This window comes from Tasmannia lanceolata, unplaced genomic scaffold (assembly GCF_043159265.1).
Source record: "Tasmannia lanceolata isolate RefF3 unplaced genomic scaffold, GAP_Taslan_0.1 ptg000023l, whole genome shotgun sequence".
NCBI classification, from domain to species: Eukaryota; Viridiplantae; Streptophyta; class Magnoliopsida; order Canellales; family Winteraceae; genus Tasmannia; species Tasmannia lanceolata.
This window is the reverse complement of record NW_027518700.1, coordinates 25,804,159-25,815,717: the sequence shown is the minus strand read 5'-3', so window position 1 is coordinate 25,815,717 and position 11,559 is coordinate 25,804,159. Positions and strand designations below refer to the sequence as shown.

Here is an 11,559-nt window from a genome sequence, read left to right as displayed (position 1 = left end):
CCAAAACTCTCTGGCTGGGCTTAACATCAGCTTAAGAGGTTGTTCAAACTTCAAACCAGTATTTCTATGAACAATAGGTTAGAGATGCTAATTTTTTCATTGAAGCAGAAATCAAGATTTCTGAGACAAAATGCAAATCATCTCATCCAACAAAGAGAAGTGGCCCTAACAAAGTGCAATCAAATTGAACCTGTAAAGGCTAATCTAAAGTTCATCCTTTCAAGGATTCCAATAATTTTATTTTTCACACGATACTACTAGATATATTTTTTGAAATGGTGAAAGTAAAACATTACATGTTCTTATTAATATTTTCAATACATCATTTCTAATAAGTATATTATTATGCAAAAAAATTAAAATTTGAAAAATGGGTTAAAATATTTTGGCGAATCCATGAATCAGTTTCCTCGGGTTTGCCGAATCCGATACTCAATACCCATGTCAGATTCCAACACTTCTACCCGTAATGATATAACGCAGGCCTACATTCAAAAGGGTCGGAGCGCTGAAGTGACACATTGGGCAAGTTTATGGAAATAGGCACCAACAATATACAATGAACAAGAGGAATGACAATCTACATTATTGGGTCAGTTGTGTGAGCTGCCAAGAAGTAAACATATCAATTCTCAGAATCCAAGCAATGAAACAAGAACAAAGGAGAGAATGTACAGTTCTCCGAGCTCGCCGATCAAGCATCATCAGCATCATCACTCCCAACCTGAGCTTCGCCGATCCAGTAGTTGGTACCATCAGGACCAACTATGTTAAACCTGTAAAGCAAAAGCCTATCTCAGTAAAGTTTTCTTCTATGTTACCATTACGAGGAATCTGATCAAATTTACCTACCTCTCCAAGATGAACTTTCCTTCCTTGTACTTCTGGCTTCTCTCATGTGCAGCCTCCTAAAAGCAAATAGCCAAGTTACTAAACATTGCTGTAAGATTATACTTGGACTACAATTCTAAAGACCTTGCCTCCTCACATATTTCCATCCAACAATCGCTCCTCAACAGACGCAGAATATGTCGGAAACAGTGTGCATTCCCGTCAACATCATCCTCTCTTCTTTAGGTCCAACTGAGACATTGACGCTGTCAAACATTGGAAGAGGAGAGAGAAATACATCATTCACTGCCATGGGAAGAGTGAATTGGATTATAGGTGATGTTTAGAAGAGAAACAAACCCTCTTTATTGTCATTGTAATTTGCACATAAACATTTAAATCACATTGCCTCTTTATGTAACTGCCATGCTAGCAAAACATAACAAGGAACCTCCATATCTTAAGAGGTGTTGTCTGACCCACGCCAATGTTATTTGAGGGAAGACCTTAATTTTATTTTTTTTCTATTGTTTTTATCATATTATTTATATTCTCTTTGTACAGTGACTGCTTTTTTCCTTCATCTGGATATGTTTTTTGATGTAATATAGCTGTTGACAGTGTCATAAGATCAGCACGTTGGGTTTTCCAGGGTTGAGCTGAAACACCTATCCAGGAAACATCGACACTAAACCATGTCATTGACAAGCAGGGTGGCTGGATAGAGCATAGTTGCCGGAAACTCCTTGGGCGGGTGGGAAACCCGTTTCCCCTAAAATGTGTTTCTCACGGTTGGGAAACTGAGGGAAACACGTTTCGGAAACGTTTCCAAAATATGATACAAAATTGGAGAAATATTTCTGAAACAAATGGGAAACATATGGAAAACTTATGTAAATAATGTGTAAACGCATGATAAACGTGTGCAACACTCCTAGAAAACGCATATAAAATGTGTAGGAAACATGTGTGGAACTTACGAAAATCATTTTGGAAAAAACACATCATTTCCTAAGACGTTTTCCGTACCATTTTCTATTGTTTCACGTTTCTCATTTCTCCTATATTTTTTTCATGCGTTTCCCGTTTCTGTTTCACGTTTCGTTTCCCGTTTCCGTTTCCAACCCTGGTAACTATGGGATAGACCATAAGTGGTGCGAGCATGTGGGTTGTGGGTGATACTGACACATTTTTTGGATTTTCAGATGCAACCAACTACTGAAATAAGGAAAAACAAGTTACATGTGGCCAAATAGTATAGGTGTGGTTGATTTTGGAACCATGCTACTCGGATACGTGTCTGGACAATCGATATGACTAGGGATTGGGTATGGGGATCCCTTAAACCCCAAAATCTTAGGATACGGGCAAATCAAGGATATGATAAACTTTTGTTAAATATGGATAATGATCATTGAAACCTAGGTTGGATTCAAATCAAGAGTATCCAGGGGTATGATATGCTTTTGTCAATATGAATGGGGATTATTAATTGGGCGTCATCTGCTTTTCTAAGAAGGAAAATATAACAAGATATGGATCAGAGGTAAAAGCATTCAAAAAAGGAAAATATCATAGTTTTCAAAAAGAAACTTCCAAGTCTTCTCTACTAAGAATAAGCTAAACTGAGTCAGAATGTCCTAAGATTCTTGAAACTATGATTCACACATTTTGACACAATGAACACCCTAAGTAGATGATCCATTGAACAATATAATAGTCTGGTGGGTTTTATCTTTATAACTATGGAAAAGATCATGGGCATCAGATAAAATCCAATGATCACTCAGCACATACATAATCAAATATATTTCATCCACTTAGAGAAATGAAAAAACATGAATGCAACAGTCCGGAGGTCAAAAAAAAAACCTGCACTTTTTCTCAAGAAGAAGATAACTGAGTACGAAAAAAATGAGTTTACAGAATACTGAGTTTATAAAAAGAATTATAGGCAATCAATGCCGAGCTAATAAAAAGTAGAGGGAATCAAGAAACTTACACCTTACTGAAGAGATAAGCTTTCCCATGCCTGCAATGGAAAGACTGAATAAAATAACAGAGAAAAAATTTGAGTCAGAATGTCCGCGCCTCACATCATACAAACTTGCAAATGTTAAAGACACTGATTACTCGAAAAACTTCCAGCAAAAACTGCTCTTAAAGATGCAGAAAAGTTATGTGGTTTATATCTTAGCTGTAAGTCATATCTTTCCAAGCACTTCTAGATTATAGGATCTGCAAGTGATTCCATATTCAATGCTTTTTATCTGCAAATATAGTTTTGGGGGCTGGTATTTCCATCCTGAATTAGACACTTCCACCCACTTCAGTTTGTCCAATCTACATCTCCCTCAGTGATATCAAATAGGACAAACTGACGTGGTTGAGAGTGCCTAAACTTTATGGGTGGCAACCAAAACCCTTAAAATGTTGGTGCAATGCTAGGGTTCACAGGTTGACATCCAGGAATTTAAGGAGTTAATGGATGACATCAAATTTGTTCTTCGCAATTATGATGAGACGGACTTTCCTACTCATTAGAAAACAATTCAGAATACAACCAAAAGCAGTGAAGCACGGGTACCCCTAAAAAGCCCTCGTACCCGTGTCGGGTGCATATCTGGTACGGGTACGCTCGGGTACGTCTCGGGTACGTCCCGGGTACGCACCCTAGAAATTATATAAAAAAAACGAACTTTTGTGAATCGGGTGCGTGTCGGGTGCGTTTGGGGTGCGCACCCGACGCACCCGACACGTTTAACTTTTTTTTTTTAAAAAAAAAGTTAAGTTAGGGGTGTGTGTGTGGAGTAAAAGGGGGGGGGGGGGGGGGGTCTTTAAAAACTTTAATAAAACCACGATATGGGTTTTTTTAAAACCCTAACGCATATATATCTCTCTCTTTCCCTCTTCCTCTTCCTCTCCCTCCGGCTCTCCCTCTGGCTCCCTCCTCCGACGGAACCTCCGGCTCTCCCTTCCACTCTCTTAAAGGTATTTCTCTCTCTCTCTCTCTCTCTCTCTCTCTCTCTCTCTCTCTCTCTCTCTATTCCTCCCATTTTTTTTTTCTTTTTCCTTCCTCAGATTATGGCAACTGATTGTGTTCCCCAAACCTATTTCCTCAGATTAATAGGTTTAGGGCTGACAATCAGTTGTCATAATCTCCAAACTTAGGCCCTTTTCGTTTGAGATTTTGGCAACTGATTATCAGCCTCAAACCTATTTAGGGCTGACAATCAGTTGTCATAATCTCCAAATAGGTTTTGGGCTTTTTCCCTTTTGGGAGCACAATCGGTTGTCAAAATCTGAAACGAACAGGGCCTTAAATCTGAAAAATGTTTTATATGGAATTTGGCAATTTGCTATGGAATTTTGGGATTTGCTAGTATTTTGGGATTTGCTAGTATATGAGATTTGCTAATTGCTAATTTGCTAGTATATGGAATTTTGGTATTTGCTTGTATATGGGATTTGCTAGAGAATAGGCTTTACTGCTGCCCTTATTTTTTTTTCCAGTCCACTACTAATTATTTGTGCAATAATCTGTTTGAATTCTACAATAATTCTACAAAACTGATTATTGGATTCAAAATTTTGTTTAATTTTGAGCCCAATAATCTGTTTGGGGCTCATTACATTTAATGATTTTGCCCTGTTCATTTTAGGCCCTATTCACTTGTTCAGTTTAGGCCCTATTCTGTTTAATTTTGAATCCAAAAATCTATTTGGGGCTCATTACATTTTTGGGTACAAATGTACAATAACTGAGTAATTTTTGTTTTTGTTGTTTAATAGATTTTAGAATGTCTTCATCCGGTGCTAGTAGCGCCGCCCAAGCCGCACATACATCTTCTACTGATGAAGATTTGTCGAAGCCTTTATGGAAGCATGTCTCTAGATTTGATAAAGATCTTAAGGGTGGAGGGAATGTGAGGTGGCAATGCAATTTTTGCAGTAAGAGTTTCAGTAGCTCCTACACAAGGGTTAGGGCGCACTTGTTGAAGATAGCGGGACAACGAATCGGACCATGTCCTAAAGTGAAAGCAAGTGATCTACTTGCAATGCAAAGGTTTGAGGAAGAATGCAAAGAGCGTATGAAGCAAAATGCTCCCAAGAGAGTGCCATTGCAGCCATCATCAAGTAGTGGATCATTGAGTTGCCCAAGTAATATGCCTGTCCCTCCAAGTTTTGATCTAAAGAGGAGGAAGACAAGTGGTCCAAGTGGAAGTGTGAGTGCTATTGAAAAAGCATTCAACATGGCGGCCCGTGATCGCCTACATGGCGAGATTGCTCGGATGTTTTACTCCGGTGGCTTGCCATTTCACCTAGCAAGGAACCCACACTATGCGAGTTCATACTCTTATGCGGTCAACAATCCAATTTCCGGTTATTTGCCTCCGGGTTACAACTTGCTAAGGACGACTCTACTACAAAAAGAGAGGGCAAATGTTGATATGTTGTTGCAACCCCTTAGAGATACATGGAAGGATAAAGGGGTGACCATTGTTAGTGATGGATGGAGTGACTCACAAAGGAGGCTTCTCATTAACTTCATGGCGATAACCGAGGATAGCCCTATGTTTTTCAAGGCGGTAGATTGTTCGGGGGAGACAAAGGACAAACATTTCATTGCCAACTTGTTGAAGGAGGTAATTATGAAAGTTGGGCATGAAAATGTTGTCCAAGTAATTACCGACAACGCCGCAAATTGTAAGGCGGCCGGGCAACTTATTGAGGCACAATTTCCTTCCATCTTTTGGACCCCATGTGTGGTGCACACCCTAAACCTTGCTTTGAAGAACATATGTGCGGCGAAGAATGTGGAAGCAAATCAAGTTACATATGACGAATGTAGTTGGATAACGGATGTTTCGAGAGATGCTAGCATCATTAAGAATTTCATAATGAATCATTCCATGAGACTAGCCATATTCAACGAGTTCAACACTTTGAAATTGCTTTCCGTGGCGGAGACTCGATTCGCGAGTTTTATTGTTATGCTTAAGAGATTGAAACTCTTAAAGCAAGGTCTTCAAGCAATGGTTATTAGCGACAAATGGACTTGTTATAGAGAGGATGACGCGGGGAAAGCGAGGTTTGTAAAAGAGAAGGTGTTAGATGACGTATGGTGGGATTCTATTGACTACATACTCGCATTTACATCCCCCATCTATGACATGCTTAGAGAGTGTGAGAGGGATACGCCTTGCCTTCACTTGGTTTATGATTTGTGGGATACCATGATAAAGAAAGTAAGGGCGGCGATATATAGGAAGGAAGGAAAGAGGAAAGAAGAGGAGTCCAAATTTTTTGACGTGGTGCACGAGATTCTTGTTGCTCGTTGGAACAAGAGCAACACTCCACTTCATTGCTTGGCTCATTCATTGAATCCAAGGTTAGGTGACTTTAAATTTATTTAGATTATTAGCTATTTATATTTATTTCTAAGTTCTAACTTTTGACTAGAAATTTGAACCTAAATTAGTTTTTCCTTTCTTAAAGGTATCATAGTCAGCAATGGCTCAATGAAGATTCGAGTCGGGTGCCTCCACATAAGGATGCAGAAATTTATACCGAGAGGATAAAGTGCTTCAAGAGGTACGTCACCAATTCTGAGGACCGCACGAGAGCTAATGTGGAGTTCGCCAAATTCTCCATGAAGTCCGGATTATTCAATGATGTTGATTCCATCAATGAACGGTTCACTATCAAGCCTCATGAGTGGTGGGCCATCCATGGTACATGTGCCCCTATGCTTCAAAGCATAGCTTTGAAGATTCTTATGCAACCTTCATCGTCATCTTGTGCCGAGAGGAATTGGAGCACTTACTCTTTTGTGCATTCTCTCAAGAGGAACAAGATAACTCCACAACGAGCTCAAGATTTAGTTTTCGTTCATAGCAATCTTCGGCTTCTCTCAAGACAAACTCCACAATATAAACAAGGAGAGACAAAGATGTGGGACATAGGTGGCGATACATTTGATTCCTTCGAGGATGTAGGGGTACTTGAAGTTGCTAGTCTTTCTTTGGATGAGCCGGAGTTGGAGTCCATTGTTTTTACCGACGACGTAGAGGACGATGTTGTCGATATTGGAGATGAGGCGACGGACTTCTAGGAATAAGAATTGATGATGCATTGATGCTTTATGTTATTTTGGTGCTTTATGTTATTTTGGTGCTTTAATGATGAACTTAATCACGTATGAAATGAAGAGTAATATTAAAATTTTCCATTTTGGTAATGTTATTGTTATTTGATTGCTCTCCTTTTTCTTTTCCATTTTTATAAATATATAATAAAATAATAAAAATATTATTATATTCAACGCACCCGAACGCACCCGCACCCAAGTTTTTTGGAAAATCACGTACCCGCGTACCCGTGTCGTGTCGCACCCGCACCCGCACCCTGCACCCGCACCCGTGCTTCATAGACCACAAGTCTAAGAGACCACAATTCAAGTTCGGTAATTCAAATAGAACACATGCCCATTTCAATTGTTCATGACTAATAGTTAAATATGATCATTGGCCATTAGATGCCTCCAAAAATTATTTATATTAAAGTATTTGCATAATATATGCAAATGAATTCGAAATTAAATATGATTATTTACAAATAATGGTTCTAATATATTTAGAAATGATATAATTAATGGCTTCCAAAGAGACCTTAATGCCCTATTTGTAAATAAGATTAAACTACAATGATATTATATGCAAATAAGGACCAATTTTGGTGGCACCCAAATATGGCCTAAGATAAGAAGCGACCACAGTTCACATGATTCATGGGTGTTTTAAGATGGTGGGTCCCAGATGTATGCAAAATACATGACTAACTAATGATAAACAATGGAAAGCTACAATATTTGGTGAAACTCCTTAAAGCTAATGGAGCTTTATTTAGAAATAGTTATTTTGTTGTTCAGAGCAATTGAGTTCCTCAATGCAATCTGCTGGGAAGTAACAGAATTGACTTCTTGTGGAGGATTAATGTGGCTTCTGATAGATATGGTATGGCACCATGATATTTAGGATGCCTAAAGAGAGGCAGGCTCATGCAAATTCTTTTGTTAACTGGGGCTGGGCTCCTGCATTGCCGTATTTGCACTCCTGCCCATCCTAGAGATTGAATATGCTTTGTCCTGCCTTTCCATTTCAATAAGGAGATTGATTTATTGAAAACAAATAGTTGAAGTATGTAAAAGAAACTACGAAAAGGTATACCTCCTAGGCTCTCTTTTTGTCAAAATAATACCTGTCAGGCTCTTCGAAAGCATAATATTCACCTTTATGGGACCCAAACATTGATTCGATGGAGTTAAATTCTTCTTGAGTAAATACCCAAAAAATAGTAACGATCTTAGATTGGGGAAAGATGAAATTTAAGAACTGAAAGGGGAAGTTCGAGACTTGTCAAATAGCCAGTCTAGTGTGGACTCTATTTTATGCAATCATTCAGAGGGAGTGCGAAAGGGAGTAAATAACACTTGAGGATGCCAAGGGTTTGCTTGAAATCCTCAGCTAACTTTGTTTTGATGAGCCCATTGCTTCTTCTTGTATGAAACTGTACTTAAGTGCCTCCACACAGCCTTTTTAATCCTTTCAAGACTACTTTTACATCACACACACACACACACACACACGCACACACACGGTTTTCACATCTAATCTTTTCTCATATTTCTCATGGTCTTCACCTCTAAAAGCCTCGCATTCTTGGCCTTCTCTATGGCCTCAGGGCAGATGGTACCCTGTAATTCAATCACTGACTCTGAGAAAGAGATCAGGGAGTCTACTCTAGACTTCAACTCTGCGCGCCAAAGCCAAAATTAGCCAGGAAGTTGTAGGCATGATCCGCATGAGGATGGAGATGCACCAGCTCAGGCTGGATCAATAAAAAGAACTTCGGGCCAAAACCAGCATGCGGGATATAAAATTCCATTCTCTTGCTTTTTCAAAGTCCAGCTTGAGAATCACGAGCTCCTGTCCCGAACTACGATCCCACACACACACACACATTCATCTCATTCAGTTGCCCCTTAAATTCCGTATTTATAATCATTTAAGGTTTTCTTCATAAATGTCAAAAATACCCTTTTACTCATCGGTATCTTTTCCACTAGAGAGAGAGAGAGAGAGATGATGGCGTCTGGATCCGGGTCTGCGATCGCGCGGTCGGTAGAGGGCCTCCGCGGGGTCTGCAATCACAAACAAAAGGGGGTCAGGGGGTCCGGGTGGGTCCCGGACGACCACTTCGACACCCAAGTCAGATCCTTCGACCAGTCAATATAAAGAACAGCTAGAAAGGGAAGGGGTTTTGATCAGGGTTACCAGGGCCAGTGCGCGGGGACATTTCTGGGTGCATAAATGAGTGAGTCGGAGGGGACTAGCAGGGAGGGCAGGATGGGATTCCTGGCCTCCTCTGTTGTTGCCTCGCCTCTTTTTCCGGTATTGCGGGGTGGAGGATGGGTGAATTCCCTGCTTTCGGGGGTAAAAAGGAAAAAGGGTCTCTTCTTCTTCCTTTCCCTCCCCTTTTAAAGGGAGGTGTGCGGCCCTTTTCATCATTATGGAGGGAAAAACTTCCTTTGCAGGATTGGGCCGTCCCTCTGCCTCGCCGGCGCGCGTGGCTTTGGCGGCCATTTCCTTCCCTAATTTGTGATGATGAGGCCTGGGTGGTGAGAGGGCGACATGTGTCATGAATGTATGGTCTTTGCCGTTTTCCAACACCCTTCTTCATGATGGTTGGGCTCTGCTCGTGCATGAATGACACGTGGCGATATCTGGGAGCGTAGCCGTATTTGTGCCCCATCATAACTCCCCCTTACTCCTTTGGTCCATTGAATGGGCCAAGGGAGTAACGCTTTGTTCGAGCTAAGTCATGATGAGGATATTTACGAGGGCTCCGGGGTGCGAGGAGACGTGCCGTTTTATCCGGCGGCTGTCCTTGGGAAGCGGCAGCGTCGTTACGAAGGCTGCGTTGTCTCGAGGCACCAGGATTTCTTTCCCGAGTTTAAAAGAGGGGAATTACCCTGGTGCCTTTTTGTGGCTCTTCGTCGCTCTTCTTCTTTCCTTTGCGGTAGGGGTTCTTTTCGTATATTCTCCAGCAACATGTCTGGCTCTTCTTCACGAGTTAGGGGCAAGGCCTGTTTCCTCCAGGAGTCGTCGAGCGACCCTGACTTGTCCTCCGATCCGGGGGAGGATCTCGTGGCTCGTCGGAAGAAGGCTAAGAGGGGCCCGGGCGCTTCGTCGGGCTTCCCCCCCCCTTCGCCTTTCTTCCCTGCCTAGGAAGGACAGATTGTCCAGGTCCCGCGTTGCCCGGGAGTGGTCGTTTTTCTCTCGAGCCTATCGTCAGGGAACGGAACTGTGTGGACACGTTTCGAAGATGGGTCAGGAGATCGAGGACTTGAAGCGGGAGAACGAGGTTCTACAGAAGAAAGTTCATCTTCTCAACGAGCAGCTGTTGGAATATGAGGTGGACCCCCTGCTGGAGACCTCTTGGGAGGAGGAGGGGAACTCCTCTGGAGAGGAGTCGTTCTCCGATTAAGCTTTGGCTTTCTATGTTTTCCTGCGTGTCTATCCCCTTCTCTGGCGGGGATTTCTGAGGCCTGCGTGCCCTGTGCTGTTTTTTTGGTTTCCCTTTATTTTTGTAGGCCTATGAGCCAGGAGGATGTCAATGGGTAGTTTATGTGTATTTGGGCCGTATCTCTTAATGTTGTTCTTGGCTTGTGATGGAGAATCTCTGTGTTTGCAAGGATTTGCGATGCTCCGACCCTTCCGGGCGCTCTCTCTTTTTCTTTTGTTTTTTTTTTTTTTTTTTTTTTTTTTTTTCTGAGGCCCGAACCTGCGTGGGGTCGGGATAGCGAAGCGTGTCGAATTCGTATGATCTTGCCCTTTACCCTCTACTTCCTTTATGAAGGTTAGGCTTTATGTAGATCTGGGGGCGACACGTGGCGTGCTTCGGTGATAGCGCCGTCTTTGTATGTTATCGTGATATGACCTTTAGTCCATTGATTGGCCTCGGGGAGCGGGCCCGTTGGCGTAGTTAAAGGATAATGTGGTGAAGGCGTTTATGGGAGCATTGGGGTGCGAGCGGATATTCTGCTCTGTCCGGCGGCTCCTTCCCGAGGCGCCGCTTGGTTATTCAGTAGGAAACGAACACGCGGGTAGTAAGTGCTTCATTTTTTCACACCGGGGTTTCCTATAAGGGTTCTATAAGGGGTGAGCTTTCCTGAAGTCAGGAAGATCGCCCTTTGTTTCTTCTTTGCCTTTTTGATTTCTTCCGGCCTTTCTTCAGGCTTGTCCGAGATGTCGTCGCCTTTCCAGGGTCTCTTTGTGAGCGGCGATCGTAGGTCTGATCGCGACGGGAGTCGTCCGAATAACCCCGAGGCAAACTCTGGCGGGCTGGGGCCTCAGCGAGGGGTTCCGGAGGGGGACATGGATCATCCTCCTCCCCCGCACGAGAGGGAGTCTCATGAAGCGTTTATTCACTGCAACTGTTCCTTCTTTTCCTGCGTCCATCGTAGGGGAATGGAGGTTTTTAGCCGGATGAGGGACATGGATCGGGAGATTGCTGCTTTGCGCGCGGAGAACGATCTGCTGAGGAACCGGGTGCGTTGGTTAAATGACCAGGCCCGTTTTGCTGGGAATCGGCGTTGGGGAAGCTCTTCGGACGAGGAACAGAGTGATAGGGAGCTTTCTGATGCGGAAAACTCTTTCAGCGGCC

At 42.4% G+C, this 11,559-nt stretch overlaps 1 pseudogene across 1 annotated transcript in view; it reads right to left on the bottom strand.

Annotated features, from left to right (window-relative positions):
• Positions 1-540: 540 nt before the first annotated feature.
• LOC143856252 (protein yippee-like) overlaps positions 541-11,559 on the bottom strand; it is a 58,353-nt pseudogene continuing 47,334 nt past the window's right edge. The window contains exons 3-6 of the transcript XR_013238138.1: positions 2,834-2,877; positions 989-1,097; positions 853-908; positions 541-776 (exon numbers count right to left, since the gene is read on the bottom strand). The product of XR_013238138.1 is annotated as a protein yippee-like (transcript). The remainder of the gene's footprint in view (positions 777-852; positions 909-988; positions 1,098-2,833; positions 2,878-11,559) is intronic.